A 12,048-nucleotide genomic window follows, 5' to 3' on the forward strand; every position below is an offset into this window, starting at 1 on the left:
ATTAATTAATATTAAAAGGTAAATTCTTTAATATGTGTGAAAATAGCCAAAAAATCAATTAAAGTGAATTAGAAGGAGTAAGAATAGTTGTATCATTGAATTAGGGTGAGAAAATATAGTTAGTTGTGGAATTGCCAAGTGTTAGATGAAGTTAATTATTTACTAAAGAAGCATGCAATTCATGATCACACAAATTATATTTTTTATAATTAATGATAAAAGTATGTGTCAACTAAAGTTTACCTAAATATATTAGACAATAATTGGTAGTTGAAGATTTTGGATAAAAAATTCAATCATCATAACTTATATAAATGGAAGATGTACTTGAACTTTATTTAACTCATAGCTACTATTTTAGATAGAGTCAATGGGCACAACAACAATTTAGTTTAGAAAAAAAAAACATCATAAAATTACCTTGTTTGCGTACAAAATTTTAAAAAAAATGAATACAACGCTAATTTATTATATGATTTTAGTAGTTTAATAAAATCCTATATCGATGATCACACGAATCTGATATAACCCATGAAAAAAATAATTAAACACCGTTGTGCTTTTAATATTTGTAGATATTATGAGGCATTAGCTAGTGAAATTTCTACTTCTATTTTAAGTAGTTTTCTTTCAAATTTATTTAGAATTATAGACATAGAATATACTAATAATTACAGGGAAAAAGAAAATTCTAACTAGTTTTTAGCTAAACCATGATTAATCCAACGAGGACAATAGTGACTTTGGTGTGAAAATTGGTTCATAAAAGAAAAAAAAAACATGAGAACCTCGAGAAAATTACTATTACTACTAGTTACATTAAAAAGATTTGGGCAAGAAAGAGAAAATAGAGGCAACTTGATGCACAAAATATTCCGTGTTCATGCAAGTTTCGGAGAAGGATCGCATCTCAAAGGTTCTGATGTAGACAACTTACCTTAATACAAGTATTAGTGGCTGCTTTTACGGCTCAAACTATTAGTGTCTGCTTCAACGGCTCAAACTCGTAATATATAGGTTATACGGAGAGGAAAAAAATAGTTAAAAGAAAATAAAGGTTAAGAAAAAATGATGGTAAGATTCGGTCAAAGGCTGCTATGGAGATCTAAACAATTTAACGAAGTTTTATTTTTCAGATTGGTGTGTCAGAGAGACAATGTCAGATTCAAACATTCTTTCATTGTCTTGTTTTTTTTTGGCCAAACTTTGAACCTTCCTTTATTGGATCTTATATTGTTACAAAGTTTGTCCTTAAATTCTTATATTATATATTTGTAATAATTTTCTTTTGTTTGATGCTCTACGTTTAGTGCTATAGTAGTTACAAGTAATACATAACATTTGGTCCGACTAATTCGGAATCACGCCGGAAAATTATAACTTGAAATAATAAATGCTTTCTATTAAAGGCGATTATTTACCAATAGGTTAAATTCGAGACTTTTAATTAACGATTGAGGAGCATTTTGTACTATTCCTTTACAACTTTAGTGGCACAAGTTCTTATTGCTTCCTCCGTTTATCTTTACTTGTCCATGTTTGACTTGGCATACCCCTTAAGAAAATAATTAATAAAATAATAATTTTACTATATCACCCCTAATTATAATACGCTAGGAAACGAATTGTAAATGATTTGTTGTACTTAATAATAATAATGATAAAATATATATAAAATAAGTAAATTATGTCTCGGGTTTTCAAACTGGACAAATAAAAGTGAATAATATTTTTTCAATATAATGGACAAGTAAGTTTGTCTACTATTTTTAATTTATTTTATCAAATTTTCTTAATCAGGAAAGTTAAATATTTCTTTATATGACCTTACATTTTTTATCAGGCAATGATCTGTAAATTATCACATTTACTCTCTATCAGAAATTCAATAAATGTTCGAGGAAATGTGGAATTTTTTTTCTACATACTAATTAATACTTTTTCTTTTTAAACATCATTAAGAGAGTAACTCACTAGATTGATTAAACAAATAATGACTAAAAAGGTAGTACAAATAATTATGATAAGGATTAAAGTAATTATAGTCAACTTGTTATTATGAGAAATAAGACATAGTCATAAAAGACTATAAAGTCTACATGCATGTGATTAGTATGCTAATAACAGTAGAAAGAAAATTAAAAGCAAAAAGGATAAGACATTTGCATGAGGAAATTACGTAGGAATTAATAAATATAAGAGAATTATTGTGCTTTGAATTAAATTTTCTCGGACCACAAATTAAAGCCGTGAGGGGTCCCCAACAAAGCCAATATGGCTATCTAGCTACTAGCTCTTAGATTTTGGTCCTCTTTCATTTAAAGAGCAACTTGGACTCAAATCTTTAATTTTTTTTAGTTTCCTATTCTGTGCATCCGTATTAGAGCCCGATTAAATTCAACATCGGGAAGTCTCACATTGGAGGAGGGTGTGGGTGTGGGGGGGGGGGAGCGCTCGCTAACAAAGACGACTCCATACCCATGGGCTCAATCTGAAATCTTTGATTAAGGATGAAATAGTACTTACTACCGGACCACAATCCTTACTAGTTAAGCAAATACCATTAAAGTTTCTAAGTAATAATTAGTCATAGAAGAATTCAATCATTTAGCCCTACTTACCTAATCATTCATTATGAATGAATGAATTCAATCTAGCTCTATATAGCCTTGTTGGAAGGAATTAATAATGTTATTTGGAGTTGGAATTGTAATATTAAAACACAAAAATCAGCTATAAAATTCGTCATTAATATATCAATAAATAGTCCCGTAACTAACTAATATGATTTTGATAATCTGTTGGTAAACGAAGGAAAATATTTTATTATAAATTCAGATTGATCTCTACAACTATCTTTATTTTCTCTACACATAAAATAAGCTATCAATATCCCTATTTATAATAGTATGAAACCTATTTTAACTAGAAACAGGAAAGTCTATTCTTATATTTATGTTAACTGCAAATCATATTTAGACATGAATTAAATAAATTAAATCCTAAATAACTATGGTTTCTTACTACAACTTTGAATTAGTTTTCCAACATTCTTCCGTAATTCAAAGTTGTATATGTTTGACTTGTTCGTTGTGCAGTTATGATGGAGCACTTCTCTCCAACTTTCACTTTTGATGAAGCACATGTCTTCATCCCTAAATTTGTTGAAGCGCTTGTCTTCAACTCACGTTGATGCACTTTATCACCAATCGTTGATGCACTTTGTCACCAACACCCAATTTTATTGAAGCACTTATCTCCAACTCCCGTCGATGCACTTTGTCACCAAGCGTTAATGTACTTTGTCACCAACAGTAAATAGGATTAGCAACAACAGATTTTTGCAGTTTGTCGATATAATTTGTCCGTCGTCAACTCCTTTTTGTAATGTTATTTTCCTGGAAAAGTAAAGTACAAAAACTTTAGCGGGTAGTACAATACCACTTAATGCATTTGTTATCTCGCATGAGAGGGCTGATTAGTTTGGGAATATATGTTTTAATCATATTAATACATTTACTTTAGGTCTTATATTTTTAGCCATCTTTTAATCATGTCAGAAATTTATATATCAATAAAAAATATAGAGAATTTCCAATAATTTTTATTTTTATTATTGTTTGATATTAGCCCGTGATGAGCTTAAATATTATATGTCATACAGATTCATATAATTACCTTAATTTAGAATTGAGACATAATAGTTGTTATCATCTCAACTCCCAAAAGAAGCTAAGCAAATGACAATTGATCTAGTGATATCACCTTCATGAATTCACACAATGTTAAAGTTAAAAATTTCCCAAGGGTAAAAAAATTGAAAAAAATTTCCCGACAATAGAATATTAAATATATATTATATACCTCTAAAATTTAAAATTTTACCTTATATATATATATATATATATATATATATATATATATATATATATATATATATATATATATATTGTAATCTTAGGTAAATTTTAGCTGCACTTTGCATTCCAGAAGTGACAAAAGAAAATAACAAACATACTTTTTGACTGGTTAGACTCATATATCTAATCCAAGGACACTAATTATAATGAGTAAGATGTCACGACTTAAATTGTAAATAACTTTTTTTGTTTCCTACCTGATATTCAGTGTCCGTTTTGGAGTCTCAATTAATCTGAATTTACGTTGTGTCATCGCCTAAGTCTCATTAAAGGGAGCAGCGCCTCATTAAACTCAATAATTTATGAGTTATGACCACTATTTTCCAGCTAGGTCTTCTTATTATCTAATAATTATGTGAAGGTTTAAGGCAATTACATTCCTCTTAGAGCTAGAATTATCCATGATTTCACGCCGTGTATTAAAGTGTTAGGTAGCCGGGCATTGTCCTTGTTCGTTCTAGTAGTTGTAGTGCATTACCTAGTGTTAGTCTTGTATTTTCTTATTTGTAGATTTCTGTTATTACTTGTTACGTTGTTTCTTTTGCTTTGGTTTTCTGATTTCAGTACTTAATATTGGTCTTGTATGTTCACTTCAGTTTTCTAATTGGTTTGCTTGTTATTGCTCCTTCCTTTTATCTTTCTTAAATCGAGGGTCTTTCGGAAACAGTCTTTCTGCCTTCTTAAAGGTAGTGGTAAGGTCTGCATGCACAATATCCTCTCCAAATCTTACGTGTGGGATTACACTAGATTTTTTGTTGTTATTGTTATCGCCGTCATGATTCCATGCCCTCTAATGCCTAAAGATATATGACATATATATCTATTTATTTGTCTGATATAAACATCGAAGTGTTTTTTCCGTTCCCTACACTCCGCAATTACCATTGACATTTTTTTTATTATTTTGGTTTATAATTATTTATGTTATGATACATAAATTATAGAATAAAAAGATTTTGTTATAGGATCTCATGCTTAATTAATTAAGCCGACCATGTTACTGTGAGGTGGAAAATCTAACCTACTTTTAGTATCAATTACTAATTTGTTACATGGTCAACCTAACCTTTTCTGTGTGGGGGTGGGGGGGTTGGTTGGCCTACTTAATGAAGAAGCATCATCAGTAACTGATTGTACACATATTTCTTTTAGTATGCCATAACCACACCCCAATATAAATATAGAAAACAAAGATGTGAGTAGTACTAAACTAAATAAAGGGCGGCCGATGCACAAAATATCCTGCATCACGTAGTGTCGGAGAAAGGGATGCTTCTCGATGGATGTGATATACAGAGGCATGATCAGTATTTCAAGCTTATGGATTTAGAATTTTAATCGCCTTAAGTTACGTGACTAAGTTAATAATTTATACATATTTAATGAATTTTTTAAAGACATACAAGGTTCGAACCAATGGTATTGAGTTCGACCGAACCCGCTCTGAGCACTCTAGCTCCACCCATGTTGATATAGACAGCCTACTCTAATGTAAGTATTAGTGGCGACTTTCATGGCTTGAACCAGTAACCTATAGGTCACACAAAGATAACTTTTACCGTTCTCTAAGACTCTCCGGGGATAGGATAGTGTTAAACTAAAGTTGCAATTATTTTATTTCTTTCCTAAAAACTTTAAAAAGAGGAAGCTTTAGTTTAAAGGAAAAGAATTGGGTCAAAAAAGCCTCATTAGAATGCTTAGAATTTGGTGCACTAAACTATAAAAGCTAAAGTGGGATTGAGCTTTAAAAGGGGTCTCTGTCTGTCCTCAAGTGTTTTAATTTATGAAAAGAATGAGTCAACAGAAGCATAATGTTTACAACTTTAGATTAGTTATGTTTACTATTTCCACTTTTTTGAAGAAATCTAGGTAAAGGGTCATCATTTTTTACCTTTCTTTTATCTTTTAATTTTAATATTTACTAGCTTATTAAGTCTTGGAAATGAGAATTGAGTCTTCCATAGATCAACTTATAGTATTTGTTTTTCATTCTTCTTGCAGTTCAAGATTATAGGACTTCTTTGGATTGGTTTAACCCATTCGATATACGGTATCCCCATTGAAGCAGACCATATCCGAATTTGGCTGCATAAGGCCATTTAAGGGGGAAGTACTTCTTAACAGGATGTTTTACGTATTCAGGATTCGAACTCGAGACCTCCAATTAAGGGTGGAGAGATACTATCCATCCCATCATAACCCATATTGATATAGGACTTTTTTAGTCTACAACAAGCAATGCCTTGTCTAATGATGTTGTGTTCTAGCAATTAGTAGGGTGTTTTTTTTTTTTTTTCTTTGAAATTTTGAGATTTTTAAGAAAATTTTCGGTGATCAGGTTGAAGGTACGGCGAATTTATTGAATTTATAGTCGCCGGCGGACGGCGGAGGTAGTTAACGGCAGGAAATGAAAGGGAAATGGAGAGACTAGAGAGTATATTAGTAGGGTATTTAAGGTTTACTTCACTCTTTTATTTTTTATTATTTTTCTAGATTATTTTATTTGTTTTAGCTTGACTAGTCACGAAATTTTAAGAAAAAGTAAGGAAGACTTTAGACTTGTGGTTTTAATAACAATAGTTTCACTTGCTATCAATATCAACTTAATAAAACCGTTTGAAAGAATTTCTAGCTAATAAAATCTAATTGCATTGTGCATTGGCATTGCAGAATTCTATTATCGTATTATATACTTAAAATTGAAAGAAACTCTTGTAAGCAGGACTTAATCTTTTCAGAATGGATGTAACAATATGCTAAAGATCAATTTATTAAGAAAGACACCTTCGTATTAGAGAAGTAATAAGCAATTTGAATAAGAGCCTTACAACTTTGCCCATAGTAGTTAAATTTAACTCTATTTTTCACATCAAATTTCAACTTAATATACCATTAGGCTAATGGTATATTTGGTAGCAAGATTACTGGTACAACCAAAAAGGAATAGTAAGCAAATCTCTAAGAAACCAACGAAGAGAATGGTTTTGAACAAGTATTTGCAGAGGGTAAATTGAGAGTTCAGAGAATAGAGAATAGAGAAAGAAGATTGATTTTATTATCATAACTCCTAACTGGTAAAACCCATCTCCTATATATCCTGTATCTAATAACAAACTAATAATAGACTGACCTTCCACTTAATCGACTAACTAATCCGTTATTAGCAATATGGTAATTGACAACTATATCCCTTACTTATTACAGTAGTGAGAAAAATACCCTCTTGTATAAAATGAATATAACAATTAATCCCCCCTCGAAATGATCCTTGTCCTCAAGGATTGAAATGAGGAAACTGTTGCTGCAGGGCTTGTAAATCCATCCAGGTGTTATCAGCAGTTGAGCAATTAAACCACGTGACAAGAACTTAAGTGACTGGTCGGTGGTGCTTCTGGACCATTCTTCTTTCTACAATAGCCTCAGGTTCCAACATAATGTGACCATTAGAAGATAATGAAATGGGAAGGTAAGGAAGCACTGGCTTATCTCCTAGCTTCTTTTTCAACTGCGACACATAAAAAATGTGGTGAATTTTGGCATTAGGGGGAAGATCCAGCTGATATGCAACCTGCCCGATCTTCTTGATCACCCGAAATGGACCAAAATACTTTGGACTGAGCTTAGAATAATCATCCCCACGTATCAAAATTTGTCTATAAGGTTGCAATTTAATGTACACCCAATCATCGACTAGGAAGGACCTCTCTGATCTTCTTTTATCTGCTTGCATTTTCATCCTGTCTCGAGACAATTTCAAATGATGCTTCAACATCGTGATTGTGGATTCCCTTGCTTGTAAGCTTCTGTCAACAGCCTCCACCATTGAACTCTGAGGTAAATATAGGAGATGGAGAGGAGGGCTCTGTCCATACAATACCTCATAAGGCGTAGTTCTAGTGGAGTTGTGAAAGTTGGTATTGTACTATCATTCAGCAAGTGGCAACCAAGCTGCCCAATTCTTTGGTCTATCTCTACACATACACCTCAAATATCCTTCTAGACACTTGTTAACAGCCTCCGTTTTCCCATCACTTTGAGGTTGGTAGGCTGTAGAATGATGCAAGGTGACTCCTTGAAGGCCAAAGAGCTCCTGCCAAAATTTACTTTAAAATATAGTATCTCTGTCAGACACAATTGTCTGCGGCAATCCATGGAGTTTGTAGACATTTTCCATGAAAACTTGTGCCACCCTTTCCGCTGTAAACGGATGTTTCAATGCCATAAAGTGAGCATACTTGCTCAACCTGTCTACTACCACCAGAATAGTTGTTTTACCTGAAGAATTAGGTAATCTCTCAATGAAATCCATGCTGATATCCTGCCACACTCTCTTAGGAATTGGTAGAGGTTGGAGTAGTCCTGGATAGGCCACATTCTCCACCTTGTTCTTCTAGCAAATCTCACACTCTTGAATATGTTTGTACATATCTTTTCTAATACTTTTCTAGTAGTAAACACTTTTTAGCCTGTGCAGAGTAGCAATGATACCTGAATGCCCCCCTAGTGCACTGTCATGGTGCAGCTTAAGTAGCTCCTTTCTCAATTCTGCATCTCTGCCCACAAACACCTTGCCCTTCCTGTATAGCAACCCATCTTTATAAACATAGCCTGGCCTACTATTGGGGTTTAACTGAAGTTGTTGAATCAATTTAGAAATCTTGCTATCATCCTTGTAAGAATCCTTGATCTGCTGTACAAACTGACCAATTACGACAATCATGGAGTATAACTTGGCCACTCGAGACAATGCATCTGCTACTAAATTCTCCTTCCCTTTCTTGTATACAATAGTGAAATCATATCCCAAAAGCTTAGCTATCCACTTCTGTTGGCTGGGGGTAGATATCTTCTGTCCATCAAGTATTTCAAACTCTGATGATCAGTTTTGATAATAAAATGCTTCCCGATCAGATAGGGCCTCCACTTCTGCACGGCAGCTACTATTGTCATCATGTTCTTCTCATACACAGATAACCTACTATGTTGGACTCCTAAGGCCTTGCTAAAGAATGCCAATGGATGTCATGACTGCATTAAAATAGCCCCAATACCATCATCACAAGCATCTGTCTCGATCACAAATTCTTCAAAAAAGTTAGGCAATGCCAGAACTGGTGGTGAAGACATGACTTCCTTTAACTTGTTGAAAGCATTCTCAGCTATTTTGGTCCACTGAAATATTCCCTTTTTTAACAGATTGCTAAGAGGTCTAGCCAACAGGCCATATGCTCTTATAAACCTCCTATAGTATCTAGTGAGCCCCAGGAAACCCCTAAGCTCTTTCACATTCCTTGGAGGGGGCCACTTAAGCATAGCTTCCAGCTTCTTAGGATCAGCAGACACTCCATTACCACAAATTACATGCCCCAAGTGTTCAACCTCCTTTGTTGCAAAAGAACATTTACTCATCTTTACATATAGGCTATTTGATTGTAGGATCTGAAAAGTTATTTCCAAATGATTTAGATGGCTGGACCATGAAGGACTGTATATAAGGATATCATCAAAGAAAACCAAAATGATTTTTCTCAAGTGTGGCTGGAAGATGTGGTTCATTAGACTTTGAAAAGTAGATGGTGCATTTGTGAGTCCAAAGGGCATCACCACAAACTCATAATGTCCATGGTGTGACCTAAAGGCTGTCTTCTCAATATCAACAGGGCACATCCTGATCTGGTGGTATCCCGCTCTAAGGTCTAGCTTAGAGAAAAACTGAGCACCTCCCAATTCATCCAATAATTCTTCAATGACAGGTATTGGAAACTTGTCATTGACGGTGGCCCTATTCAATTCTCTATAGTCAATACACAACCTCCACGAACCATCTTTCTTCTTAACCATGACTATCGGTGATGAATAAGGACTCAAACTTGGTCTAATTATACCTGTTTGCAACAATTCTTGTACCATTTTCTCAATCTCATCCTTCTAAGAGGCTGGATATCGATAAGGTCTTACATTAATGGGAAAAACTCCCTCCTTCAAGACTATTTTATGATCATGACTCCTGTGAGGTGGAAGCTCACTAGGAACAACAAAAATAGGGAAATATTGATCAAGTATTTGCTGTAAATCACTAGGACAAGTCTTACCATTTCCTCCTAAATGCATCTCTGATAAGCTGAGAGTCTGGGCAGCAGTATGCTTCACAAAAGTCACTGTCATCATACTCAGCTGAGTAGGTCTGTTTAACAATTTCTGCATCTTTTGACTGCTAACCATCTTGGAATCACCAGATGGACTTCCCCTGAGTGATATTTTCTTCCCATTAATCTGAAATTCCATCTTCAGTTGTCTGAAATTCCATCTTCAGTTGTCTGAAATTCCATTTGATATCTCCTAGTGTAATAAGCCACTGAATTCCCAACACTACATCAGCACCTCCTAAAGGTATCACCAACATGTCAGCCATAAAATCCACTCCTTGCATCCTCCATTTCACCTTCTTGCTCATAAACTTGTTATGAACCCTACTACCATTGGCAACAACCACAAAGAAACTAGGAATAGTTTCCAACTGAATTCCTAATTTCCTTGCAACGTTCACATCCATGAAATTGTGAGTTGACCCAGAATCCACCAACACATGTACCATCTTCCCCTTTATAGACCTTTTTACTCTCATTGTTCTGTAATCCACTGTTCCATCCAATGCATGGACGGACATCTGAGGACTAAGATTGGACTCCTCAGTATTTTCTTCTTCCATTGCGGGTTCTTCCTCCTCCAGTACCTCAATATCTTCCTCCAACTCCAGAACATACAACTATTTTTTCTTCTTACAGTTATGACCAGGAATATATTTCTCATCACACCAAAAGCATAACCCTTTGGCCCTCCTCTCGTCCATTTCTGTGGCAGAAAGTTTTCTTGGTCCCTTTAGTGTAGAATGATTACTAGGATTAGAGTACTTTCCTCCATTTGAACCCCTACTGCTTTCAGGTCCCATTAAGTGATAATAACTTCTAAAATTTGAACTCCTAGAAGAACTTGGAGTGGGTAACAAGGGTCTAGAATTTCTTACCATTAACTGGTTATGTTCTCTCTGTAACTTCACTGATTGTTCTGCTAATTTAGCAAGACTATAAGCTCTCATTAAAGTCCTTGGTGCCAACATGCGGACTTGAACCTCAACCTCAGGTTTTAATCCATTCAAAAAACAACTGATAGAATATTCTTCTGTCAACTCTACTTGATTCAACAGTTCGTCAAATTTATCCAAGAACTCTTGAACACTCTCATTCTGTTTCAGGCCCACAAGTTCAGACATAGGATCAGCATACAGAGTATGTCCAAACCTAAGATGCAAAGCTCGTACATAATCGTTCCAATTTGGGAATTCCCTACCCAATCTTGACTTCAATAGCGTTTGGTGCCATTGAAGAGCTCTGCCCTCCATGTGAATCGAGGCTAATTTCACCTTCATATCTTCCGGAGTTCCATCAACATCAAAGAATTGTTCGCATCGATACACCCAACCTCGCAAATCGTCACCCCCAAATCTGGAAAATTCTACTCGTGAATATCGGGTATTCACGTGATTATGATTTCCAGCTCCATTCATCTGGTAACCTACCCCATTAGTACCGATTCCCGTACTTTCTGCCGGAGCCGCTGGTGGAACCGTCGGAGCTTGATTATTAATAGCCATGGCTGCTACTAGCTGTCGGATTTCTCCAATCACATCATCATGTTTTCCCCCAAAATCCGAACTTGTTCTCTGATTTCATCTAATTCACGTCACATTTCACTATTTCTCGTCGTTTCCGGCATCGTACTTCGCCAAGAAACGCTCGCTCTGATACCAAATTGGTACAACCAAAAAGGAATAGTAAGCAAATCTCTAAGAAACCAATGAAGAGAATGGTTTCTGAACAAGTATTTGCAGAGGGTAAATTGAGAGTTCAGAGAATAGAGAAGAGAGAAGAGAGAAGGAAGATTGATTTTATTATCATAACCCCTAACTGGTACAACCCATCTCCTATATATCCTGTATCTAATAACAGACTGACCTTCCACTTAACCGACTAACTAATCTGTTATTAGCAATATGGTAATTGACAACTATATCCCTTACTTATTACATCAGTGACAAAAATACCCTCTTGTATAAAATGAATATAACAAT

Source organism: Nicotiana tabacum, chromosome 9, assembly GCF_000715075.1.
Source record: "Nicotiana tabacum cultivar K326 chromosome 9, ASM71507v2, whole genome shotgun sequence".
NCBI lineage: Eukaryota > Viridiplantae > Streptophyta > Magnoliopsida > Solanales > Solanaceae > Nicotiana > Nicotiana tabacum.